At 38.5% G+C, this 26,453-nt stretch overlaps 1 protein-coding gene across 2 annotated transcripts in view; it reads right to left on the reverse strand.

Moving 5' to 3' along the window:
* ARID5B (AT-rich interaction domain 5B) overlaps positions 1 to 26,453 on the reverse strand; it is a 202,512-nt gene that overhangs the window by 54,845 nt on the left and 121,214 nt on the right. The window lies entirely within an intron of this gene.

Genomic DNA, 26,453 nt, shown 5'->3' on the forward strand with positions numbered 1-26,453 from the left:
AAGAATATTCTTGAACACCAACAATTGTTGTAAAGGATGAAAAGAGGGAGAAAGGGTAGATGAAGGAGTCCTCTGGAAGGGAGCGAGTAGAAAAATGGGCTGACATGGTACTTATAGCATGAACTAGGCTGGATTTGGATCTGCCTTCACATCTTGGTTCAGCCACAATATCAAGTGGGCAGTTCACTTGTAACCCCTCTGGGTCTCAGTTTTCTTAACTATAAAATAAGGAATCAGAATGGATGGCTTCTCAAAACCTTTCCTGCTAAAAATCCTAGGACCCTAAAGAATCAAAGGATAAATCAAACTCAATTATATATTAACAAAAGATAAAAAGAAGAACCCATCTGCAGGGAGAAGAAAGGGATTTGGGGTAAATACAAAGTTTGGTAGAGCAACATGGATGGTTTGTACCCAGGGGTCCCTGCTTAAAGACTGGTAGTGATGGGTTTGAACCTCCCTTCCTTCCTCCCTTTCTCCCTTCTTTCTTTCCTTCCTTCCTTCCTTCCTTCCTTCCTTCCTTCCTTCCTTCCTTCCTTCCTTCCCTTCCTCCTTCCTTTCCCTCCCTTCCTCCCTCCCTCTCTCCCTTCTTCCCTTCCTCCCTCTCCCTCTCTCCTTTCTTCCCTTCCTTTTATTTATTTATTTTTGCTGAGGCAATTGGGGTTAATTGACTTGCCCAGGGTCACATAGCTAGGAAGTATTAAGTTTCTGAGGCCAGATTTGAACCCAGGTCCTCCTGACTTCAGGGCTAGTGCGCTATCCACTGTACCACCTAGTTGCCCCACTCTCATCCTTTTTTTTTTTTTTTTAATATTTTCCTGATTATGTGTTTAAAACATTTTTTTTTAAGTTCTGAGTTCCAAATTCCATACTTCCTTCCTTTCCTCCCTCCATTCCCCCTGAGATAGTAAGCAATCAGATATAGGTTATCATGTGTGCAATCATGTAAAATATTTCCATATTAGTCATTTTATATAAGAAGACAAAAATAAAAAAAAGAAAAAAGAAAAATAGTGACCTGCAGTTTCTGTTCAACCTCTATCAGTTCTTTCTCTGGAGGTGGATAGCCCACTTCATCATGAGCCCTTTGGGACGGTCTGGGATCGCTGTATTGCTGAGAAACGCTAAGTCGTTCCTCATTCTTCATTGCACAATGTTGCCCTTACTGTGTACAAACGTTGTCCTGGTTCTGTTCACTTCAGTTTGCATCAGTTAAGTCAGTCTTTCCATGGATCTCTCAATCTTAAGTGATAAATATGGGTCTTCTGGGTAGCTTCCTTTAAAACATCACAGGTTTTCTCCAATTCTTTTAATATTTGATGGGCATTTTCTAAGGTTATCTTTCATTTGCTCTGGATATTCACATGATGTGTCCCACCCCCTTTAGAACTAACCTCCTTGAGGGGAGAGATGTTTTTCCCATTGCTCTGCACGCTCTGAAATGCTGATTGCTTGCCTCTGACCCTTCACAGTCTAGTATACTATTGACCTCTTTAAGCCTCATTTTCCCCATCTCTAAAATGAAGGGGCTAGATTAAGCCTCTGACCCTTCATAGTCTACTATATTACTTATCTCTTCAAGCCTGTTTCCCCATCTCTAAAATGAAGGGGTCAGATTAAGTCTCTGACCTTTCATGGTCTCACACATTATGTGATCTCTCTGGGCCTCAGTTTCCCCATCTGTAAAACAAAAGTCTCTGACCCTTCATAGTCTAGCACATGTGACCTCTCTGGGCCTCAGTTTCTTCATCTGTAAAACAAAGGGATCCGATTGAGGCTCTGACCCTTCATAGTCTAGCACATTATGTGACCTCTCCGGGCCTCAGTTTCCCCATCTGTAAAACAAGAGGGTCAGATTGAGCCTCTGACCCTTCATAGTCTAGCACCTTCTGTGATCTCTCTGTGCCTCAGTTTCCCCATCTGTAAAACAAAGGAATCTGATTGTGCCTCTGACCCTTCATAGTCTAGCACCTTCTGTGATCTCTCTGGCCTCAGTTTCCCCATTTGTAAAACAAAAGGGTCAGATTGAGCCTCTGACCCTTCATAGCCTAGCACCTTCTGTGATCTCTCTGTGCCTCAGTTTCCCCATCTGTAAAACAAAGGAATCTGATTGAGCCTCTGGTTTTCATAATCTACTATATTACTGATCTCTCTGGCCTCAGTTTCCCCATCTGTAAAACAAAGGAATCTGATTGAGCCTCTGATCTTCATAGTCTACTATATTACTGATCTCTCTGGCCTCAGTTTCCCCATCTGTAAAACAAAGGAATCTGATTGAGCCTCTGATCTTCATAGTCTACTATATTACTGATCTTTCTGGGCCTTGATTTCCCCATCTGCAAGATGAAGGAATCAGATTAAGCCTCTGACCCTTCATAATCTAGCACCTTCTGTGATCTCCCTGGACCTCAGTTTCCCCATCTGTAAAACAAAGGGCTCCGATTGAGCCTCTGACCCTTCATGGTCTAGCACCTTCTGTGATCTCTGTGGGCCTCAGTTTCCCCATGTGCTGAATAAATGAGACTCGCTTAGCCACCCCTGAGATCCCTCCCAGCTCTGGAGCTATGATCATGAACAGAGGATCAATAAACTCCCTCCCTGCTCTAAAATCTCGAGAGCTCCACGGCAGCCACGGACTAAGCCTCCAGATAAAGATTAAACAAACCCCCTCCTCGGGACCCTTTGCCTTTTCATTAAGGACCCGGACTGGTTCTACCCAGACACGGCTGCACAATCTGCTCCCTTGTGCTCCGGTTCTGTATTTGTCTTTGTCCACATGGTTTGCATATTTCAGCACGCAACATTATTAACTCATGACCAACTGTCAGCTGATCATTATCTAACCCACGGGGGTCTCCCCCCCAAAAAAATCCTTATTTGGGCAAAAGCTCTTGTCTGCCCCGTTCTCGATTTCCCCCCAAAGAGCTTTATTTGGACCATTGTTCGCTGTCGATGGAAACTCCAAGGTTACATATGTGGCGATCTGAAGCCGGGGGAAACAAATCCTTAGCAAGTTTAAACACTAAAATGATATTAAAACCATCTCAAAGCTTTGTTAGCTGAAAGGAAACTCTCAATCGCCCTCTAGTGTTAAATCTCCACTCTGCACCCAGCAGACCACGGAAAACCAGGAGGTGCAGAGACTATTGGGTGATAGCAAACTGATGCAGAAAAAGACATCATTCTCATTGGTAACAATTCCAAATTACCGGCCATTTTTATTGCTGTTTTTTTTTTTAACATTAAAAAAAATACACTCGGAGGTAAACGGGGTGGGCCTGGGTCTATGGAAATGACAATCCTTTCTTTTCCCCACGTACAATGGCTTCATTATATTTACAACCATAACTGTTGTTTGGGAACGATTGATTTTTCCAAGGTTTAGGATCCTTTGAAATCGCTGCCCCCTGCATTAAAGGTTTCCTCATGACCAAAAATAGACTGGTGTAACAACCAGTTCAGTATTAGAGGAATCAAGGAAACAAACTAAAATTTCCTAATATGGAAAAGTAACCAAGATTTTTTTTTTTTAAAGAGCAGTTTATTTTGATTCTGAAAATGGACAACATATGGAAGGCTTGGCCCTATTGAAACAAGGGAAGGTATACTATCTCTCCTTCTGGTGGAAGAGAAAAAAAGCTGACTGGAGACTTCCATTAGATTGTTTTTTTTTTTTCTATTCCTCACTATCAGTGTGATCTTACCTCCCTTAAGATTCAAGGTGAGCCTCAGTTTCTCCAACTGTCAGAGAAGGCAATGTGGCCAGATGATTTTTGGTATCCTTTGATTTTTCTTCCCTTTAAAAGATTCTCTAATTTTACTCCCTCAAAACAGATTTGAAAGAGCCCGCACTCTATTTAAGGATGGCCAAACTAAGCATGCACACTTTATTAAAAAAATTCATTTTCAACTCTGGCTGGAAGACTTTGGATAATTTCCTGTATAACAGGCCCATCCCTGAAAAGTAAACAGAGCTGGTATTAAAACAAACCAATCAGTGTATCTGCAAGTACATGGAAGATTAATGGAAAGATGGGAGAAGCCAGAGGAAAGTGTATGAAAATATGAACCTTTCCTCCCTCTTCTCCCAACACCAAGCGATGGTATTGATGTTTTCTTAGATTTGACTTCTACTCTGATTAATCATGACTACCCCCAATCAGCATTAAGAAAAATGCCCTGTATTTTTAATATGATCTTAGGAGCTGATTAAATCTTAACTTGGTTTTCCAAATCACATATGGCAGGCCAGTTTTGCAACAAAAGCCATTTGGTTTTGTCTTTGAATTAGCAAAGTTATTAAAGTAATTTTACTATAAAATTAAACAGCTGTGAGCTCTTTAGAAAAACATGATGATTCTTGTTCTCCTTTGTACTATTGTGCAAGTTGAAAATACCCTTTCTTTCATGCCTTTTTATTCCGACATGAATTCCCCAGTTAGCCGGTTTAGCTTTTAAAAATAATAAAGAAAACACAACAAAACAAAAAGTATTTGATGACCTCTGAAATCTGATGTTTAAGTAGTAGGTAATTTACAAGAGGGCTTACAAAGAGTGGGGACTCAAAGGGCCTTTGTGTGCCTTCCATCGATGAATAAGTAATGATACTTTGTCCTACTGCTGTACCTTTCACTGAGAAACACAAAGCTTCTCACAAATATTTTGGGGAACAAGAATTATTCAACCATTGTACAGATGGACAAACTCTAACACATCAAGATGTCGAACGACCCAGGGGAAGGAAGTCACCCAATGGGGAAAGGGAGGGGCAGGGGTCACACACACCATCTGACTCCTTGCCACGATTTTCTGCTACTTGTGGGATTTTTTTTACTTTTTTGGAATCAAAAGAATGGTAAAGTTGGAAATATCCTTTTTTCATGATTGACAACAGACTGCAGGGCCAGACTCTGCCAGACTTGTTACTACTTTAGAAATGAGGGGCATATGGACAAGCACAGTGATTGGTTGCTTATAATCCCTGACACATTACCAAGAAGGCAGATAATTTGCTTTGATGGAGCCAGATATAGGTCTACTGGATAAACTTTCTAAAGCCGGCCCGCTCTCCTGACTTGGCAAACAATTTAAAACAAAGTTTTCTTGCCTGAGAGCTCTGTTTCGGAGTGTATTTCTCAACTAACCAACTAACTTACCCACTCTGATTGCACTTTTGTAATCTATATCAGATAGTTTACCATCTTGGGGAGGGATAGAATTTGAAATATGTAAAAATTGTTTTAAAGTGTTAAAAATTATTTTAACATGTATTTGGGAAAGAATAAAATATATTTTAAAAATATTTATTAAGCATCATGCTAGGCTATGGGGATACACATACAAAAAATGAAACAATCAGGGGCAGCTAGACTTCTTAGCTGGGTGACCCTGGGTAAGTCACTTAATCCCAATTGTCTCAGCAAAAAAATAAATAAATAAATAAATAAATAAATAAATATTAAAAGATCCCTCTTCATGGTGAACTTACTTTTTCATTGGAGAGACAATTACATATAAAAATACAGCATAAGCAGAAAGCCAATAAATACATACTTAAATATTCACAAAGTTGTTAAATGTATGGTGGCTAGGGAGGGAGGAAACTAGAGAAGTACTTAAACAATTCTGTGAATTGTATTCACCTATCTCCTCTGTTAATCCCCTCCTAAAACTAATATCAGTGAGGGCAAGCACCATGTCAATCAGTCAGTAGTCAATAAACATTTATTCAGCATCTACTCCTGTCCCAAATATAATGCTAAGAAATATCTACACTATTTATTTTCATATCATCTAAGAGTGCTTTTCTGGAAACAGTAGGTGCACAATAAATGTTTAATATTGAAGTGTTAGTGATCCTTCTTTTTTATACAAGACAGTCATTTGCAGATATATTGCTACAACCCTACCTCCCCTGAATCTTCCATTGTTAACAAAGAAAGCTGCTTAAGCTAACAAAATAACAAAGAAGCTACGTCTGACATATATGTAAGATTCCACACTATAGTTTCTTACCTCTCCAAAGCAATGAGGAAAGGACATTTCCTTATACCGTCAGGCTCAACTTGAGCCATTTTGTTGTCTGCCTATTGAATGAGCCCCGCTGCTCTTTAGAGTGACCAGCATCATCTTAACCTCAGGAAACCACTCAACAATCGCTGCCCTGGATGGAGCTGAGTCATCTCAGTTAGGGCTTGAATGAATGCAACCTTCTTAGCTCCTCATAACCATCCATCTCAACCAGCTCTCCATTCAAGCCATCCTGCTATCTTCCCTACAATGAGGGAGGTTATGATTCCTCTCCTCCTTCCATCTCTTGCTCGGAATACTGAAATAAAATCAATATCACAATAATGTTTGGAAAGGGGCTTCTCCACTCACGTGACCTTCTACCCAAATCATCCTCTGGCCACCACTTCCCTATGTGTATTGCCTCCCTCGTGGGAATATGTGTTATTTCAGGCAATTGTATTTTTATTACCAGCATTTACAACAGTGCCTGGCTCCTGGGAATTATTATTGCTTTTTATCATTCATTCATTCACTTATACATTTCTTTTTAAGAGTCAAGCCAATATCAGACCATATACCAAGATAAGTTCAAGATAAGTACATGATGTACACATAAAAGATGATACTGTAAATAAATTAAGAGAGCACAGAAATGTCTTGGATGTATGGAAAAGGAAAAAGAACATCACAAAATATAAAATAGATAATTTTGGTTAGATAAAATTAAAAAGGTTTTGCACAAACAAAATCAATACAACCAAAATTTTAAGGAAAGAAAAAATGGCAGAAAATTTTTGTAACAAGTATCTCTGATTAAAGTTCTCATTTCTCAAATATTTAGAGAATGAAGTCAAATTTATCAAAATACAAGTCATTCCCCAATTGATAAATGGTCAAAGTGTTTGAACATGCAATTTTCAGGCAAAGAAATCAGTCAGATAAAAAAATGCTCTTAATCACTGCTGATTAGAGAAATGCAAATGAAAATAATATCTACCAGATTGACTAAAATGAGAGAGGATGTGAGAAAACTGAACATTAATGCACTTTGGTGGAGCTGTGAACTGATCCAACCATTCTGGAAAATAATTTGGAACTATGCCCAAAGGGCTGTCAAACTGTGCACATCCTTAGATCTAATGATAACACTTCTGGATCTGTGACCCAAAGCCATAAAAAGAAACAAATAAAGGGAAAAGGACCTATTTGTAAAAAAATATTTATAGCAATTCTATTTTGTGGAGGCTAAGAATTAGAAACTGAAGGGATACTCATCAATTAGGGAATGGCTATACAAGGTGTAGTATATGTTGGAAACAAAATATTATTCTGCTATAAGAAATGACAAGCAAGATGATTTCAGAAAAGTCTGGAAAAATTTCCATAAACTGATATGTAATGAAATTAACAGAATCAGGATAACATCGTACACAGTAAAACAATAATCTTCAATGAAGAATTGTAAATGACTTGTCTATTCTCGGCAATACAATAATCCAGTCCTATGGGACTGACAGTGAAGCATATTATCCATCTCCAGAGAAAGAATTGATAATTGTTTGAATAAAGATTAAAGCATGCTATTTTTCACTTTCTTTAATTTTTTCTTTTATTTGAGTCTTCTACAAAATGACCATTAAGGAAATGTTATTCATAATTGCTTATGTATAACCTATATCTGATTAGTTTCAATTCAAGGACTATCAGGGAGAGAAGAATTTGGAGCTCAAAACTTTAAATGAATTTTTTTTTTAAAGATTACATATTTGGCTTCCATTTATTGCTCTTTCTGCTTACATTATAATAGTTACTGTGTATATTGTTTTTCCTGTTTTGCTTGCTTCACTCTGAATCAATTCATACATGCCTTGCCAAGTTTCTCTGAATACCTCATATTTATCATGTTTTACAGTGTCATTTATATAATATTCTATTATGCTTATATACCACAATTTGTTCAGCCATTCCCTAATTGATAGACATTTATTTTATTTCCAGTTCTTTGCTACCCAAAAAAGTTTTGTTTTGACTATTTTGACATGGAGGAGCCTTCCTTTCAATCTTTGATCTCACTTGAGCATAAATGTTTAGCACTGAGATCTCTAGCTCCAAGGGTATGAATGATATTGACTTTTCTCAATAATTCTAAATTTTCTTCTAGAATGGATAAACCAATTCAAAAGTCCAATAAGAGGGTGTTAGATCCCTCATACTTTCAACAACCCTTCAAAATGTTGGATATGGCCATAGGTACCACATTTCAATCTATTCTAACTTTTAAAAATGATGTGAACTTTAATATTCTGATCATGCATTCATTTGGAACTTATTGTAGTATATGATATAAAAACTGAATTGGAACTTTTTTTCAGAGTATTTTTAGAGATATACATTTTCCTCTAAGGATTGTTTTTGCTGCTTCCCCAAAACTTTCAGGGTCTCATTGCTGTCATTTTCTTTAAGGAAATTATCTATAGTTTCCATTTTGATCTGTCACCCACCAATTCTTTAGGACTTAGTGATCTAGTCTGTATTTTTTAATGCCTCCCTCAAAAATCACTTTATTGTACTATGGTCAGGTCAGTTAAAGATATAATCAACATTTCTGGATTTGTTTGTGAAATTTCTATCCCCTAATTTTGTAAATGAACCAAGAGCTATGAGAAATATTTATTTTTGTCTCTATATTCATTTGAGAATCATCAGAGATAAGTCATATTTAATCTTTCTAAAATTCGACTCAAGCTCTGAAATGCTTTGTTTATCTTTTTTGATTAGATTTGTCCAAATCTGAAATGGGTGCACTGAAGTTCCCAACTATTATAATTCTACTATTTCTTCCTGTATATAACAATTATTCCTTTAAGGATTATATTCTATGCTATTTGGTGTATATATATATATATATGTGTGTGTGTGTGTATGTATGTGTATGTATATATGTAAAAGAATACACACACACACACACACACACACACAGATTCATTATCTATAGTGCCTTAAGCAAAAGGTCCTTTTCCAGTTTATCTCTTTAGTTAAATTTATTTTTACAATTACCTCATTAGAGAGCATGATTGCTTCTCTGCTTTTTTTAGGTTTATCTGAAGCATAATAGATTTTCCTCTGCCCCTCAGTTACTAGTCAACAACTCAGAGTTGGATTTTGCTTTCTAAGAGTTCCCTCAATTCATATTCATGGCTATGACTGTTAATCACACATTTTCAACCCAGTCTTCCCCTAACAGGCTTTCTTCTCTTTGCTCCACCCCTCTTTACCAAGATGAAGAGAGTGATAAGAGAGGAATGTGCTCTGCACTAGCAATCTGCTCCTACTCCCCTGACTTTCTTTTCCTCTTGCCTAGACCCTAAATTCAGGTTCTTACCCTTTCTTTTCTTCCAAAGTGCTTTTCAGCCAAACCCCTTTCCAGAAATTCTTGCTGTTTAATGAGTCTTCTCCCCAAACAATTTATATTTTTGGCTTTATTAAACACTGGACTAGGACTATTACTGTTTCCTGTTAATGGCTTATCTTGTCTGTATCACTGATCTACTTTTTTATTTTTATGCTTATTGGAAAGTGAGGAAACGGATGAATATTCTTAAAAAGATAAACCTGGATTGGGGGTCAGTATAGACATTAAAAAGAATTTATCTCCAGGGCTATTGGAGTTTTCATGTTAAGAACATTGATTTGATGTTCCATTAGAACCAGATCTAAAGTTTACTACTAGGGATAAAAGGAAGGGGAAAGAGAAAAACACTTGTTAAAAGCCTGGGATAGCAGCAGCTAAGTGGCACTACGGGTAGACTGCCAAGCCCGGAGGAAGGAAGACTCATTTCAAATCTGACCTTGGACATTTACTAATTGGGTGACCCTGGGTAAGTCACTTAACCCTGTTTGCTTCATCTGGAAAACGAGCTGGAGAAGGAAATGGCAAGTCATTGCATTATGTTTGCCAAGAAAACCCCAAATGGGTTTATGAGGAACTGGACAAAACTGAATAACTGAAATGTAGCAGGCACTGGGCTAAGCCCTTTAGCAGGATGTGTAGGTGTAGTTACAGTAGACTTTTTAGGGAGATTTATAGAATTGTGGAGTTCTTAGTCACCTTAATAATGACTCAGTTCAATGAGCTCATTTTACAGATGAGAAACTGAGGTCCAGAGCGGTAAAGGGATTTGCTCCTGATCACACAGAGAGTCAGTGGCAGGGCTCAGATGGCGGTTCAGGTTGGCCACGGGGCAGTGGTGACCACTGGTTTTGGAAAAAAACTTTGAATACTTCTACCTGTGTCTGGGATAGAAAAGCAGGCACATCCTCCTGGGACTATATGTTACTAAAACACAAATTCCAGGGAACTATAATTAATAAAGTCAATAAAAGCCGATGGAGTACATTCCCACTGTGTTCACGTGCCAAAAAACACAACAGGAAAAGCTAACTTGGAGCCCTCTGCCTCCCCCGTGGGTCACTCTGGCAAGCCCTTCAGAGCACAATCCACCCAGCTGTTTGCTCAGGCCTAAATTAAGGGACCAAAGGGAAGATGTTGGCAATGGCACCGGGGCAACCCCACACCCCCATCTTGTATCTGGCACTGCCTACTGCCTCCAGCCTGCTCTTGTCAGACGGGGTTGGAAAATCAAAGCGACCCGATCCATCTTCCCCCGGGTTTTCAGAATTCTAAGCTTCCACCAGCCAGGAGGAATCGCACTAGTCTCATGGAGACAATTAATATCCAAAGGGCAAGGTGAACGGCCCAAGCGCTGGCTTTGAGCACCTCCCCTTCCTGCCAGGATTATCTTTACCGAGGGGAAGACACTCACTCCCCAAACAAGCTCCTCTCACCCACGTGACTCTGAAGCTGGGGCCAATGTCAACGGCTCCTATACGTAGAACACGGATGGTCTGTCAAACTGAACTTTTTCTCTGTCCAATTCCCACTTTCCAGTCTTGTTTGGTGAGCCAAGATCCCCTTCAGTCAGAGGGGCTGTGTCTGTACCGTGTGACCTTGGCAGGGTCTTTGGATTTCAATAAAATGATCAGAGGAAGCGAATGACCTTCAAATCCTACCTCTGACACTATCCATTTATGCCTCAGTTTACTCATCTGTAAAATAATAGGATTGGCCTGGGACTTCCAGCTCTGATTCTGGACTAGATGATCTCTAAGCTTCTTTCTAATAACACTAAATCCTATCATCTTAATGAAGAAAGAATCAACAACAATTTTTTTTTTTAAATGTTCCCTCACTAAGATGGGGGCTGATGGATGAGGATTATTATTTTTTTTTAAAGAAAATTTCATCTATGCAATGCTGACTAAAAATAAAAGTAAAGAAAAACCAGCCTATACCTGCTGATGAAATTCTGGGAAAATCCATAGCCCAGAGATTAAATTTAAATTCCAATAAAGATTTTAACAAAGATCAATAAAAAAGAGATTGATCTGCAGCTGAAAGTTCCCAGTAATAGGATAGTCTGGAAATTTCATAAATAATGCTTTTATCTTGATTGCAAAATAATACCCTGCCACAAATACAGGGAGAATCAAGGTAGGAAATTGTTCAGTGGGAATTAAAATGTCACACTTTACACAGAATAAAGCATTGCAATCGCCAGGGAAACACACATTGCAAATGTGTTAACACAAAATTACATACATCACTTAATTATATAAGGGCAGAGCTTCTGACTAACCCATTAGCTAACCATGTCGGGCTAGGCTTTAATATATCCACACAATATTTCTAGCACAGAGGGGATGTAACTATGTCAGAGGCTGGCACCGTAAACCTTGGAATGGCAAGTACTATTAAACTGAGATGTAATCATGTTGAAAGGGAAACATTAGCAAACAGCAGACAATTGAGAAGAAAATACAGTGAGCTTGTGTGCTACATGAGGCTCCAAAGTCTTATATAACTATTCACTGTCTATTTTGCCTGGCTTGAATCCCGGGTTTGTTCTATGCAATACTAATTTTATAATAATAAACTGCTATACAAGCTTTATGCAGTCATGCATACGGAGAGGTGGTGGATGACATTATAGCTGATTATCTTTCCAGCAAGAGACACCATCCTGAAAAGAAAGGCAGCCCTCTACCAACACACCCTCTTCCTTGAAAATGGCCTCCACCTCCTGCTTCGGGAAAATAGCACATCTACCTGACTCTAGCCCCCAGGTGATAAAAATCCCAGGCCGTCAAGATGGCGGCACACCTCCGCCTTCTGAAAACGCATCCCTCCCTTGATTCCTGGAGGAGACGAGGTACGTACGGTGGACTTCCAACAGAACCCGCTAGCTTGTGGCCCATCCTCATGGAGGGGAGCCCCTTGGCAAGTCCAGAGGAGGAAGAAGTTCTGGTAAATTGTGGGATCAACTGACACATGTCTCTATGGAGTTTAACCGTTGCCTGTCCTGACACATTCTTGTGTTATGGAAACACAGCCAACAGTCGAGGAGGTGGAGGTGGGGGATGATCCCTTCCCCCAGTACTTGCTCTGAACCTCTGCTCAGATCTGGGTGTGGACAAGTCACAGCCTCCCAAGTGATGGAAGCTTCTTAAAGGCAGGCAACATTTTAAAGAAAAGCGACAAAGCAAAAAACTTTGTAATCCTGCTTTTCTGTCACATAAGTGGGCCCTTAATAACTGTTGAATTGAACTGGAGACAAACAAATAAACAAACAAATTTACTTATTTTTATATTATTTGTTTGGAATTATTATATTTAGCAATTATTATATATTTAATAATTATCATATTATTATACTAATAATAAAATACTAATTTAATATATACAATATAATAAAATATTAATACATTTATATTACATATGTATGTATTATTTTGTGGGCTACTTAGAAGGATAGGACTAGACCTGGAATTTCACTGGAAGGAAGTCTTCCCAAGTGAGGAAATTTCCTTCACTAATGCAGGCCGACACCTTCCTGCTGTCTGTAGTGTTAGAGAATTGTCAGAGAAATCCTAGAGTATTATGGTCACATAGATGATGTTCATCACAGGTGGTAGGATTTGAACCCTGGCTTGCAGTCCCACACTTGTCAAGCTGCCTGCCTCTCAGACTATTTAATTCCATTGTAACAAGTGAAGAGGAATTTAGAATTTATAAGAAGAGGAACTGATAAATTCTGACCCTTAAGGAAAATGGTTACTAATATGCCCTCCCATCATTAAAAAAGAAAAAATAATGGCGTAAGTCAAAAGTTTTCATTATCTGAACTCCAGTAAAAAACAAGGAATTGGGAAATAAGTATGCAGCATAAACCTTCCTCTTTCTCCCTTCAGACAAATTAAAATAAATACAAGAAATGTTAAAAAAAAAAAAAAAAAACTAACTAAAAATACAATGCAACACAGATAATGTGAATTTGTGGTTTTCTAAGACCTGAGAAGTGGGCCTGGCTCTCTGAGTTTGACACCATTGGTCCAGTAGACTAAAGGCTGACTAGGGTTCAAGTATCACTACTGACAGACTGACCGTGTGATCCTGCCCAGGAAATTTAACTTGTGGCACTCAGGGCAATTCTCTAAGACCTTCCATGTCAGAGAAGATGCAGAGGGAATTTCTCCACTGGGAGCCCCTACCTACACCAATGGAATCAGATTCCGTCAATAATAAGCAAAGAATTCAAAGTTTCTGCCAGGATTTGGAGACCCTGCTCCGGCCTCAGTTACGAACTGTTGATCAGACCATAGGAGAAACAAACATTCAGGGGAGATCTAAGACCCACCACTGAACTGGGATACAAGACTTCAGTTTTAACTCCGCACCTCAATTAACCCCATGATCATGCTAAATCACCTTCTTTCTCAGAAGCTCAGTTTACTAATCTGTAAACGGGTGATCCAGTCAGCCCAAATCTCAGAGATCCCTTCCAGCTACAAAAAGAGCTTGCCTGTGAGAGGACCCAGGCCACTCAGAACAAGGGAGGGAGCTTTCCTATCTAGGATAAAGCCCCTGGCTATGCCTGTGGCACACTCAGTCTGAGGGTGAGGAAGAGGGACCAGATGTTTGGAATTAGGGATAAGTAATTAATTCTGCTTAATGAGATTAATTTTACCCCTAGGTATAGTACAGTGCCGGGCACATAGTAGGTGCTTAATAAATGTTACTGGATTGGATTAGAAAGAAATTGAATAAATGTCCTGATATAGGGGAAAGGGTGCTGATCTTAAGCGTCAAGAGGACATAAATCCACATACTATCTCCGGTATTTAATAGTTATATGATTTAGTCTTATGTCATTTAATCTCTTTTTTTAATTAATTAATTTTATTATTTTTAAATTATTACATGTAATTTTATTCTTTTTTATTTTTAATAATTTTATTTTTTAATTTAAAAACTTTAATAAAATAAAATTTATTTTTTAAAAATTAAATATTATTTTAAAATTATTATTTATATATAATTAATTCATAATTAAGTCACTTAATCTCTATATCACATTCCTCATCTAGAAAGTGAAAAGGGAAGAAAGGTTATGGAATTGATCACTTTAGGGATTCTTCCAGCTTTCAATTTGTGATCTCCAATCTCTGTGTCTGTTTCCTCCTCCATAAAATGAGGTCAATGACCTCTAGGGTCCCTACCGGTTTTAAATCTACACTCTTCAATTTGTGCTTCAGTTTCCTCCTCTGTAAAATGACATTCAATGGCTTTTAGGGTCCCTACCAGTTTTAAATCTATAATTCTATGATCACAAATCACATTCTCCAGTCTGTACCTTTGTGCCTCAGTTTCCCTATAAAATGAGGTTCAGTCCCTCTCAGCTTTAAATCTACAATTTGATGACTACAAGTCGCTTACATTTTCCAATCTGTGCCTCAGTTTCCTTCTCTGTAAAATGAGGAGGGGACATAGCGGTCCTTTAGGATCTTTTCCAATTTTTAAAGCTCTGATGCTCTGAACCTCTAGAGGTCCTTCTTCCAGAAGCTTACTGTGACTAATCCGACTACACGACTGAAGACAAAAAGCATTTTCTAACGGGGGCTTTATACACACTGGGATAGGTGGTTACAGCCAGAGTAATACGTGGAAGAGCAAATCCAATTCCTCGGGCACCTGGGTTGGGACCCAGAGCAGACTCCCAATCCCTTCACCTACAATGCAAACTACGCTTGCTATTCATTCATTTTCGGCCCTTTGCTCTCCAAAAATGCTTCTGGGTGGTTGCTAGGCAACTATTGTTGAATACATGCATGAGGCATTAATTGTATGAACACTTTCAAAAACAGAAGAGAAAAAAAAACTATTCAAAAGCGAGGCCATTACCAGAACTAAAATCAGACCTTCCCTCCTCGGACGGACGGCGAGCAGGCCGGGCAGCTGTAGGCCGGACCGCGTTTCGGGAGGAGATGACCCCCCAGAATACTCAGGGACACATTTTTTCCTGCTCCCACTAACAATTCAAAGGTAGCTTCAGCCTGTGACAAAGCCTCAGCCAGGTGATAACTGGGGGTTCGGTCTTATTCATTTTTCTTGCCTTTATTATGAGGGGCTTCCTCATTTGCCACCTATTTCTACCTGACATATCCGGGGATCCTCAAAACGCCATCTCTGGGGGTTTCTCGGTTACAACCCGAAGCTTCCGGATTCACTAAATAGATCACTGAGCCATCTTCTCCTTTCCTAACCCAAAATGGAAACAGTAAGAACTCTTCCCTTCTTCACATCAAAGGGCCAGCCTCCCGACGGATGCCAAGTGCTTTGTGTTTCTTACCAGCAAACGCAGACTTCATTTTATAGCGCGTTTTCAGGGCTTTCCCCCCACCCCTCTTGGAACATTCCAATGTGATGATCAAACTACAGAAGTCAATAAACAGAGACTTCCATAAATTGAGTCAAACTTCTAAATGAAACAACTTGTAGGAATCATTGCAAGGTATTCTTTCTTTTGTTGAGGGGAAAAAAATCCCACTCTGTAATGATCAGACTCAGACCTCCAATATACTCCACACACTTCTTGGTGTGTGTGTATACATACATACATACATATACATGTATACATATATTTATATACAAATATACATATATGTATATATGTACATACACATACACCAAGAGGCATATATTCCTCTTGGGAATTGATAGTACCTCTGAGCCACAGCTTTTGCAGGGTCCTGACTCACTGTTCCCAGTCCTCAGCTCTATGGGCTCTCTGATTTGGGGGGGAATTCCATTTAAAGATTATGCCTTTCCTACAAAATCAGTCAGAGATAATCTAATGAAGATAATTGGACATTATGATTCTTGATTCCTGACCACCAAAGGTCATCTGAGAAATAAAAATGCACTAAACAGATACGTTTCTTGCTTCTCAGACACTGATTATTTCAGTTTGTGACATTCTGTAATAGGTCATGTTCTTATCTGGGGAGAAAACAAATCAGCCGTCCCAGGAGGGGAGGCAGTCCTCAAAGAGCTCTACACTTTATGTAGTTTTAGTCCAGAGGCCTGATTTTTCAGGATGCGTAGGATTATGTATAACTAAGCCTTTGAGTCCAACCCAGAACTTGGTCTTGTGAGAAGATTATTAACTCTGCAAAATTATTACCTGGGGCACCAATCATCATGGCTCTGGGACTTGGGAATATGTCCCTTTTAGTCTCCATATCCTGGTCCTAGGCCCTAAAAGCTGGCTGTTCACAGATTGCAAGTTCCATGACCCCACGGTGACATAGTATTCATAAAGACTTCGAGGCTCTCTTGAACTACATTAGAACATACATGAGGGTCTAAGGTCTAGGTAGGGAGATCTCTGCTGTAATCAGATTTGGTCAGACCATAGTTGGAGTACTGTGCGTAGTCCCTCGTTATAGAAAATGAAAAACGTCCAGAGGAAGACAAGCAAGATGGTCAAGGCTCTTGTGATTATCATGTTATGAGAATAGCCTTTAAAAAAACATCAAGGACATTTAGAAGATGTAGGAGAAGAAATAGAAGAGGTGTGATGGTCTCCTATAAGTTTTCCTTAGAGAAATAGGATCAAACCTGCTCTGTTTGGCCCAAGAGTTCAGAACTAGGGTCAGAAGGTAGAAAGTTTGGGTTTGAATCAAGAAATTTCTATTAATGAGAACCATCTCCAAGAGGACTGGCCATCTTCGGCGGCTACTAAGCTCCTCAATCTTAGACTTCTTTAAGCAGGCTGGAGGACCCTCTCTGAAGTATGTTGGAGAGGGGATTTTTGCTCAGCTTGTTAAGTCATAGCCAAGTAAAGTCAGAACTTCCAGGGGGAGTGGGGTTACAGAAGGGGACAGTGTCAGTCATGCACTGTGACTCCAGATGACTCTCTGGAGTAGTGAACTTGAAGGGAGGGAACTGTAACCTAGAAATCCATCTCCTGGGCCAGGAGTTTAGAAGAATGGGTGCCCTCTGGCCACAATAAGCAATGATCAGAACTAAATGTTTGGCGTCTTGGGAGGTTGCACCTATATGTGTAGGGGGGAATGGGGATAGACAAGGTCTTTTCTACTTTTTTTTAAATCCGAATTCTTATGTTGTTTCCTATCAAATGCTTTTGCCACTGGAAAACTAAAAGGAAAACAAGGGACTGGAAATCTCTCCAGTCCCTCCTAACATTAAATCCTAGGATGTTATTGTTATAGTGAAAAGCCTTGCATGATTGACTGATGTTAACAAAAGGGAGTGGTAGGTCCTTCTTCCAAGATACAGCTCGATAATTATAATAATTAGCATCTTGCATTAAGGTTTGCAAAATGTTTTACATGTGTTCTCTTAGTTGATGCTTGTAACATCAGAGAAATAAGTGCTATTCCCATTTCACCGATGAGCAAACTGAAGTTTAGAGATTAGAGTGATTTGACTGGAGTCACAAAGCTTCTACCTTCCAATGTAGGATTTCCGTTCAGGTTGTTTCCATCCCGCCCTCTACAATAAGATTTTCCCAGAGTCCTATTTGCTGCTTGGCCCTTACCCATTAAGCTTGCCTTCGATCACCTACTCAGTCTATTTATTTTAACTGGGTTAGTTATGTCGATTCCACTGTTAAAATGTGCTTCCTTAAAGGAAGGAACTGGTTTGCCTTTCTTGGTGCTGACTGATTCCTTCTCTTTTGGTTACCCATCCTACAGTTCTCCTTCTTTCTTGTGCAGAGGAAGAGACATGAACCATGGGTCCTTCTGGTGCCCAGACAGCCACAGATCATCATGACAGCAGGGGCTACAAGCACAAATCACTGTAACATGGGTCACTAGTTGGTTTATGAGGCTGAGTCCACACTGGTCTGATGCTCTGGTAACCTGCTGTTCATAAACTCCCTAAGTCATCCTTTCCAGTGGATTCAGATTTAGACTTAATCAAATCATACAGCCTCAACATCTGGGAGTGAGGAACTCTTCCTTATTTCAAAGAAAGTGACCATTCTAGAATTTATGCATTACACGAGAGCAGGGCTTCTGAACTGGGTTTTTGTGGGTATCCTGGAACCTTCTGGCACTGAGGTGAAGCCTACGGGTCCCTTCTCAGAATGTTTTAAATTTTTTTATTCACTACACCCAAAGGGCTGTCAAAACGTGCAGACCTTTTGATCCAGCAATCCCACTACTAGATCTGTATCCCAGAGAGATTTTTAACAAAGAAAGGGCAAAAATCCCATTTGTACAAAAATATTTACAGCAGCTCTTTTTGTAGGGACAAAGAATTAGAAATTGAAAGGATGCCCATCAATTGGGGAATGGCTGAACAAGTTGTGGTATCTGATTGTAACGAAATACTACAGTACTATAAGAAATGAGGAGCAAGATGGATTCAGAAAAACCTGGAAAGATTTAGATGAATTGAGACAAAGTGAAGCGAGCAGAAACAGGAGAAGGTTATACAAAGTAACAGCAGTATTATACAATGGAGAACTGTGAGTGACTTTGCTATTCTTGGCAATACAATGATGCAAGACAATGATGAAAATGCTATCCGCCTCCAAAGAACTGGTGTCTGAATATAGACTAGAGCACACTATTTTTCTCTTTCTTTCTTTGCTGAGTTTGAGTTTTTTTCCATAAAATGACTAATATGGAAATGTTTTACATGATTTTTAAAAATTAAAATAAAACTTATTTAGTATTTTATTTTCCTTAGTTACATGAAAAAGCAATTCTTATTTATATTTATTTTTTAATTTAAAATTTAAAAAATTTATTTAGTATTTTATTTTTCCAAGTTACATATAAAAGCAATTATTTTTAACGGTTATTCTTAAAACTTTGAATTCCAAATTTTTTCCCTTCCTTTGTCCCCAGTTCCCACCCCCTCACTGAGAAGGCAAGCAATTTGATCTAGGTTATACATGTGCAGTCGTGCAAAACATTTCCATATTAGTCATGTTGTAAAAGAAAACACAGAGCCAAAAAAAAAAAAAAGAACCCCAAGAAAAATAAAGTAAAAAAAGTGCTTCAATCTGTATTCAGACACCATCAGTTCCCTGTCTGGGGATGAATAACATTTTTCATCATAAGTCCTTTAGAGTTGTCTTGGTTCATTTTGTTGCTGAGAAGAGCAATGTCATTCACAGCTGATCATCTTAGACTATTGCTGTTCCTTTGTACAAATAAAGTTTCAATGGTTTACGTGATTGCACATGTATAACCTATAACAGATTGCTTACTGGCTAAGGGAGGAGGAAAAGAGAGATAGAATTTGGAATTCAAAATTTAATACTTAAATTTAAAATATTTAAAATAGTTTTTACATGTATTTTTTATATTTAAAATAATTTTTATTTAAAATATTTTTATTTATTTAAATTTAGTTTTTTATTTTTAATGTTTAAATTTTATTTATTTATATTTAAAATAGTTTTTTACATGTAATTAGAGGAAAATAAAATATTTAAAAAATTTGTCATTCCACTCATGTCCAACTCTTTTTGGGATCCCAGTGTGGGTAAAGATATTGGAGTAGGTTGTCATTTCCTTTTCTAGCTCATTTTCCAGAAGCGGAAACTGAAGCAAACAAGGGGAAGTGACTTGCCCAGCATCACCCGGTTAGTAAGAGTCTGAGACCAGATTTGAATGCAGGAGATGAATCTTCCTCACTCTAGGTTCAGCGCTCTATCCACTCTATCACCTCATCACCCCAATGCTTTAAATGCATAAAATAAAATGTGTATGTTGAAATACAGCTATCAACATATTAAAATCCAAATTCACAGACCCTAGATCAAGGCCTCCTGGTGCTAAAATTTACAAAGGAGCAAACAAAAAAAGTTTTTTTTTATTTATGGAGAAACCAAGGCTCGGGAACTTCAGTGGCTTTCCCATAGTAAGGTGCCTCTTAAGGGCAGAACTTGGCCTTGAACTTAATTCTGTCTCGTTTCTGTTGCCATTCTATCTGGCTGCTTGCTAGAAATTTCTATTAATGTCACTTCTGTGATTTGTCCTTGTAATGAGAATTGTTGTGCAAGGTGATGCAAGATTCTGAAATGCTTCCTGGAACTGAGAAAGATTAAATGGCATTTAATCTAGTTTGGCTCTTTGGTGAGTTCTGTTATATTTGATTTTAATTCTATTGTATATTATATTATATTATAGTTAACCATTATCACTTAGCCCTAACCTTAATGGTTACCCATACTCTATCCAAAAATAGTCTACATGTCGACTTTCTTTTAGAAAGAATAATTGATTGGCTAAAAGAAAATCCTATTCATTGACCAAGAGAGACGACAGAGAACTTATTGCCTAAAACACAAGGATCATGAAAATGGGAGGTGCTCCAGTCCCTGCTTCAAACTCTACTGTCCTGTGGAATACTTAACTCTTAAATAATAATAATAACAACCAAGCTCATGCTAAGCTTTAATACTGACTGATGTATAGCTTAGTACAGATAGCTATTTAATAAATGTTTACTGAATAGAATTAAATATTTTCTCCACAGCAGCAACATCAAGACAGAATGGAAGCACAGAATTATGGAACCATAAGATGTTAGGTTACAAAGGAATGTTAAGAGATCAGCTAGTCTAGGCATTCTTAATTATAGGGCTGTAAACTTTCAAACAAACTATATAAACATGCATACATAAATACATAAGTATGTATGTATTTATACACAAAAACATAAAATCAACTTATTGAAAGTCATCTATCGATCAATCAACTAACTGATGACTATACTGCAATATAATGATATTGATCTAGCATACATATGGATATATATGATCAATATAATGATATTGAGTACAGTACAATATAATTTATATACAATAAATATAGTTCAATCCCTTGGACTCTTATCTTTTATTTTATGTATTGAAAAACATGATTTTTTAGAAGGGATTCATGATACAAACAAGGACTAAGAGCCTTATTCAGTTTAACCCTTTCATTTGAGATGTGAGGAAATTGAGACTCTGAGAAGTTAAATGGCTTGCCAAAGATCACACAAACCTTTGTGACCAGGCTCCTGGTCTCTTAATTCTTAAGCATGTGTTCTTTTTCTTATAATATCGGAGCCAAGGACTCAGAGTTAATTCTGTCATCGTGCCATGATGAAACATGAAGCTTCTGCGCCAATCTCTACCGTGTAAGATGAAGAAATATAACATTAAAGAATTTAACATCATCCTCCAAAACAAGCCAGCATTTATCTTGATAATCCATGACTTCAATGAGAAGGCAGGCACACACACAAGAAGGGAATCTAACTTGAAAAATATGGTTCTAGATTAGGAAATCAAAGCATCCAAAGCTCTGTAAATTACTTAAAAGCTTCACACCTGTTTCTATAGTTTCGTCGGTGACGGCTGGAAGGCTCTGGAGTGAGCACTAAGCAAGATCACAAAAAAATGAGATGAATTCCTAAAAATAAATACTTTAATAGAAAGGAAATTATAGGTTGTTAGGAAAGGAGTAATTTCATAATTATCTATCTGTGTGCATTCAGGTCATAGGCTAGTTAAAGCAAATGTAAAAATTACTACTCATTTAAAGAAAGGATAAGGACAAGAAGATCCTAAGCACAATCATAACTGTTCCTACCCAACCTGTTTAAACAAACTATCATATTAAAAAAAGAGACTGATAAAACAAAAGACATTGACTCTAATACTTCACAAAAGAAAGGACTTTTAAGAAAGCACAAAGTCCAACTCCTTCACTTAATAATTACCCCAAAACAAAAGTCAAAATGGCTCAGAGACCAGAACCCACCGTGCCCAGTAAATACTTAATCATCTTGCAAGGGAAGCATATTCCAATTAAAGTGACAGCAATTCAGAGACCAAGCCCAACACTAAAACATGATACATGAAGATGGTAGAAAATCATAAACAACATTACCTCAGAAAAAACAGTGAAAATCAGAAGAGGGGTAAAAATTTCATAAAAAGCTTGGCATGAGATCCAACTATGCCAAATTGCTCCAAGACCATTTATAGATGAAACTGGAAAGAGGACAACAAATAAATGGAAATTGGAACAGACTTGCCAGCATTTCTGTAGTGATCTATTTGAATCACAAATCCAGTGAAACTTCAACATTTAGACTCTAACACCTCAGACTTCAATGTGTTAGATGAGGAGGTGGAAATGGTGTTTAGGAAGATGAAGTCAGGAAGCGCGGCTAGACATGACAAAACTCAGACAAAATAAATCTGTGTAAGGAGTGACACAATGTTAACAACACTCTGAGAGTGATATTCAAAATATCTGAAAGGAGAAATTGAGAAAGACAGAGAAAATATCAAATGTAGTCTTATGCCCCCCCCAAAATGATCAAAAAGATACCCAACAGCTCCTGGCACCTTTAGAGGACGTTCTTATGTCCAAATGGAGGATGTTACTGAAGAAAATATGGAAAAAGGGGTGAAACATCTTTCATAAATGATTTTTTCAATCATCTTCTAAAATAAGATAGTGTCTAAAAGGACACAACTGACTGAAAGATGTAGAGTACATAAGATTTGATTCAATCCAAGTCAACTGCTGCATTCATTAAGCGCCTATTATGTGCAGAGCATTGTTCTAGTCACTGAGAATGCAAGGATAAAAAGGAAATGATATCTGCAGGAGCTTACGTCCTCCATATAAAGGTTATGATGTTTACACAGATGAGTCAGCACAAAGTCTATACAATTTTTAAGAGGGATCAGATGCTGGAAAATTGAAAAAGTCCAGAAAGAGTGCCTGTGGAGTGGCACATGGGCTATGACTTGAAAGAAAAATGGCTAGTACCAATAACATGGAGTTGGATCGACTGCCCATGGGGTTAACTGCCCATGGGGTTATTCTATCAGCTCAGAGATCATGGACAAATGATGGAAAATGAGAGAGGCGGTCCAGACTACTTTGGCAAAATCCCATCGTCCTTTCAACATCTCAAGCAAATCATAGTGGGTAGATTGGTCAAGTCTGAGAGTGAATGACATATAGGAGGTCCCTCAAATTGTACTGATATTCTGATAGTCAACAGAAATTGTTAAAGTACTTATTATATACCAGGCACTGGGCTAAGCACTAAGAGGACACAACTAAGACAAAACAGTTTTTGCCCTCAAGAAACTCACATTTAAAAGGGAGAAATAGGATAAAAAAAAAAGTCTGTAACAGATACAGACTAAGCAATTAGAAGATAATTGTAAAGGGTTACCAAAAAATATTAAATGAATTGGGGACAGGTCTTGGGAATACCACTTTATAGAAGATTTATAGAATGATATGGACAAGAACTGAACATAATGGGACAGCATGGGTGGGATAGAATCTGAGTACATTGGAAGTCAGGAAGCTCTGAATTCAAATTGTGCCTTTGACCATATCTATGTGATACTGAGAAAGTTACTTTACCATTCTATGTCTCAATTTCCCCCTCGATAAAGTAAGAGATGTAGAACTGATGGTCTCTAAGATCTCTTTCACTTCTCAATCTAGGATCTTATGAGCAGTTTTAGTTGAGGAACTACACCCATGGTTTAGAGCCCATCAATTAGAATCCATCAATTATTATAGTCTACTAAAGCTAGAGAGCTTTGTGAATTCATGGAGACTTCTGAAGGAGATGGTACTTGAACTCAGCCCTGCAGGAGGGACTGACTGGATCTGAAGGAGAAAGAGGAGAGAAGCTGGGACACAGACACAGAAACACTCATTTCCTTCTATTATCCATTTGCCTGTGGACTATGACAACAACAGCAGCGGCTGCAGTGGGCTGATGCCTTCTCAGCTGAGCAGCTCCAGGGCCCCGGGACATCAACTTTTCATTTGTGCATGATGTTCTCATCTACAAGAAAGAGCACACTTGCTCCTTTCATTTCCCCCACCCCCAGCCCATGTTCCAGCTCCCTCTGTGGGCTGAAGTTGCCTCTGTAATATGTGAAGTCTTCTCTTACTCATTTTTTTGCTAACAAATAATTTTTAATTAGCATGTTCTTTAAGGATATTGAAGTAGGTTATTAACCAGGTGCAACTTTAGAAAAAGAAATGGGAAAAAAGTTAATCTCTGTGTGTATATATATGGCAGTGGGTGAAGAAAGAGAGGAAAGGGGAGAAAGAAGGGAAGAAGAAACGGACAAAAAAAGATAGAGACAGAGGAAGGAGGGAGGTAAAGGGGAGAGGAGGAGAGAAAAGAGGGAGAGAAAAAGAGAAGGGGAAGGAAAAGAGAGGAGGGAAGATAAGAGAAAGAAAAGGAGAGAAAGGAAGACAGTAAGATGGAGAGAGAAGAGAGAAAGAGAGACAGAGACACACAGAGAAAGAATGAGAGAGAGACACTAGGAGAGATGGAAAGAGAAAAAGACAGACAGAGATAGAGATTGAGGGGCTTAATTGGCATTAGTCAACATTTAAACCAAATCCCATCAAGCTACATTTTTAAGCCCTGAGTCAACTAAAGATACCACAGGGCAGAAAGAAAGGAGTGGGACTGATCTATTAGTCACTTATGAAACTCACCAGTTCTTTGCCCGCATTAGTTCCAGTAAAATATTCAAGGGAATATTCAAAGTCAAAAATAGAATGCCATATTCTATCTCTGTATATTATCAAATGAGGCAGGGTGATGCAATGGAAAGAAATATGGCTTTTTGTGGAGGAGCAGATATATGGAAATACAGAGAGCCAGAGATGAAAGATGAATAGATGAATAGATGGATAGACAGACAATCACTTAAAGTTACAAACATCGTCCTCCTGGTAAGATGAGCAGTACATTTATAGATACAGAAACTGAGTCTCATGGCACTGAAATTATTTCTGCAAGGGCCCCCAGCAGAGATAGGGAAGCCAAATTTTTTGGTTTATAATCCAATGCTTTTTTCAGCATCTACTCCATAAGGCCTTTGTTCCCTCACCTGTAAGATGAAGGGCAGATGAACCCTAAAGCTTGTGACCCAGTAGCCCTGGTCTCCCAGGGGCGGGCAACTCTGCTCCTGCCACTCCCTCATTGGATGGCTCTGGATGACCTTGACCTTCCACTTCCTTAATATACAAAACAGGGATAGTAAAATCTGCTCTATTGACCTCAAAGGATAACGTGAAGAACAAGTCAGGGGGTTCGAATCCTGGCAATGACATTTAATGCTCTTATGAACCAAGATGAGCTGTTTGCTCAGTTTTGGTTTCAATTTGCTCAACTACAATATGGGAATAATATTAACAGGAGCTCACGTTCATGAAGCATTTGTAGGAACGCTCCTATTACAGAATGTTTTGTACATATAATCTTGGTCGATTAGCCTTGTCAGCCCTGGGAAGAAAACTTAAACTGGGGCTGGAAGGGATCTTGGACACATCTAGGAAACTGAGGTCCAGCAGGGGCAACTGACTTGTTTCTCTGTTTCTGGATCCAGGGCTGTTCCAACCACTTAATAAACACATGATGTTGGTTACAAGAGGAAAGAGGAGGGAGAGTGGAAGGGGAAATGTGGGCCCTGCCAGCGTACCCCAACCCCATCATATCAACATCTCAAAGGCTAACAGACATTTCTCTCCTGGCCACAATATCCCCCAAGAGACGTCCGAGTGGGAGAAAACAGGATCACATACACAAACCTACCTGGGTAACCACAAACAAATCACTTAACTGCCTGGGGCCTCAGTTGGACCACGGGGACCCTGCCATGATCCCAAGTGATCCAGGGACAATTTCCTCTGGGCAACCATTCTGGATGCAGAATGAAACACTTAGCAAATTGTGTGTGTGTGTGTACAAATATAAACATGCATGTATACATACACACATGTATATATACATAAGCACAATACATGAAAACATGCAATGCATGTGCATACATAAACACATTAGAACATATCTATATACATACATGCAATACAAACACAACTATATGCAAAAATGTAATTCTACAGCTATGCACATGTGTGTGTGAATGAGCATGTAAACATAATATAAGCACACACAAATATATGGAAATATGCATACATACACACAGATCTCTCTGTGTGTG

Source organism: Sarcophilus harrisii, chromosome 2 (assembly GCF_902635505.1).
Source record: "Sarcophilus harrisii chromosome 2, mSarHar1.11, whole genome shotgun sequence".
Lineage (NCBI taxonomy): Eukaryota > Metazoa > Chordata > Mammalia > Dasyuromorphia > Dasyuridae > Sarcophilus > Sarcophilus harrisii.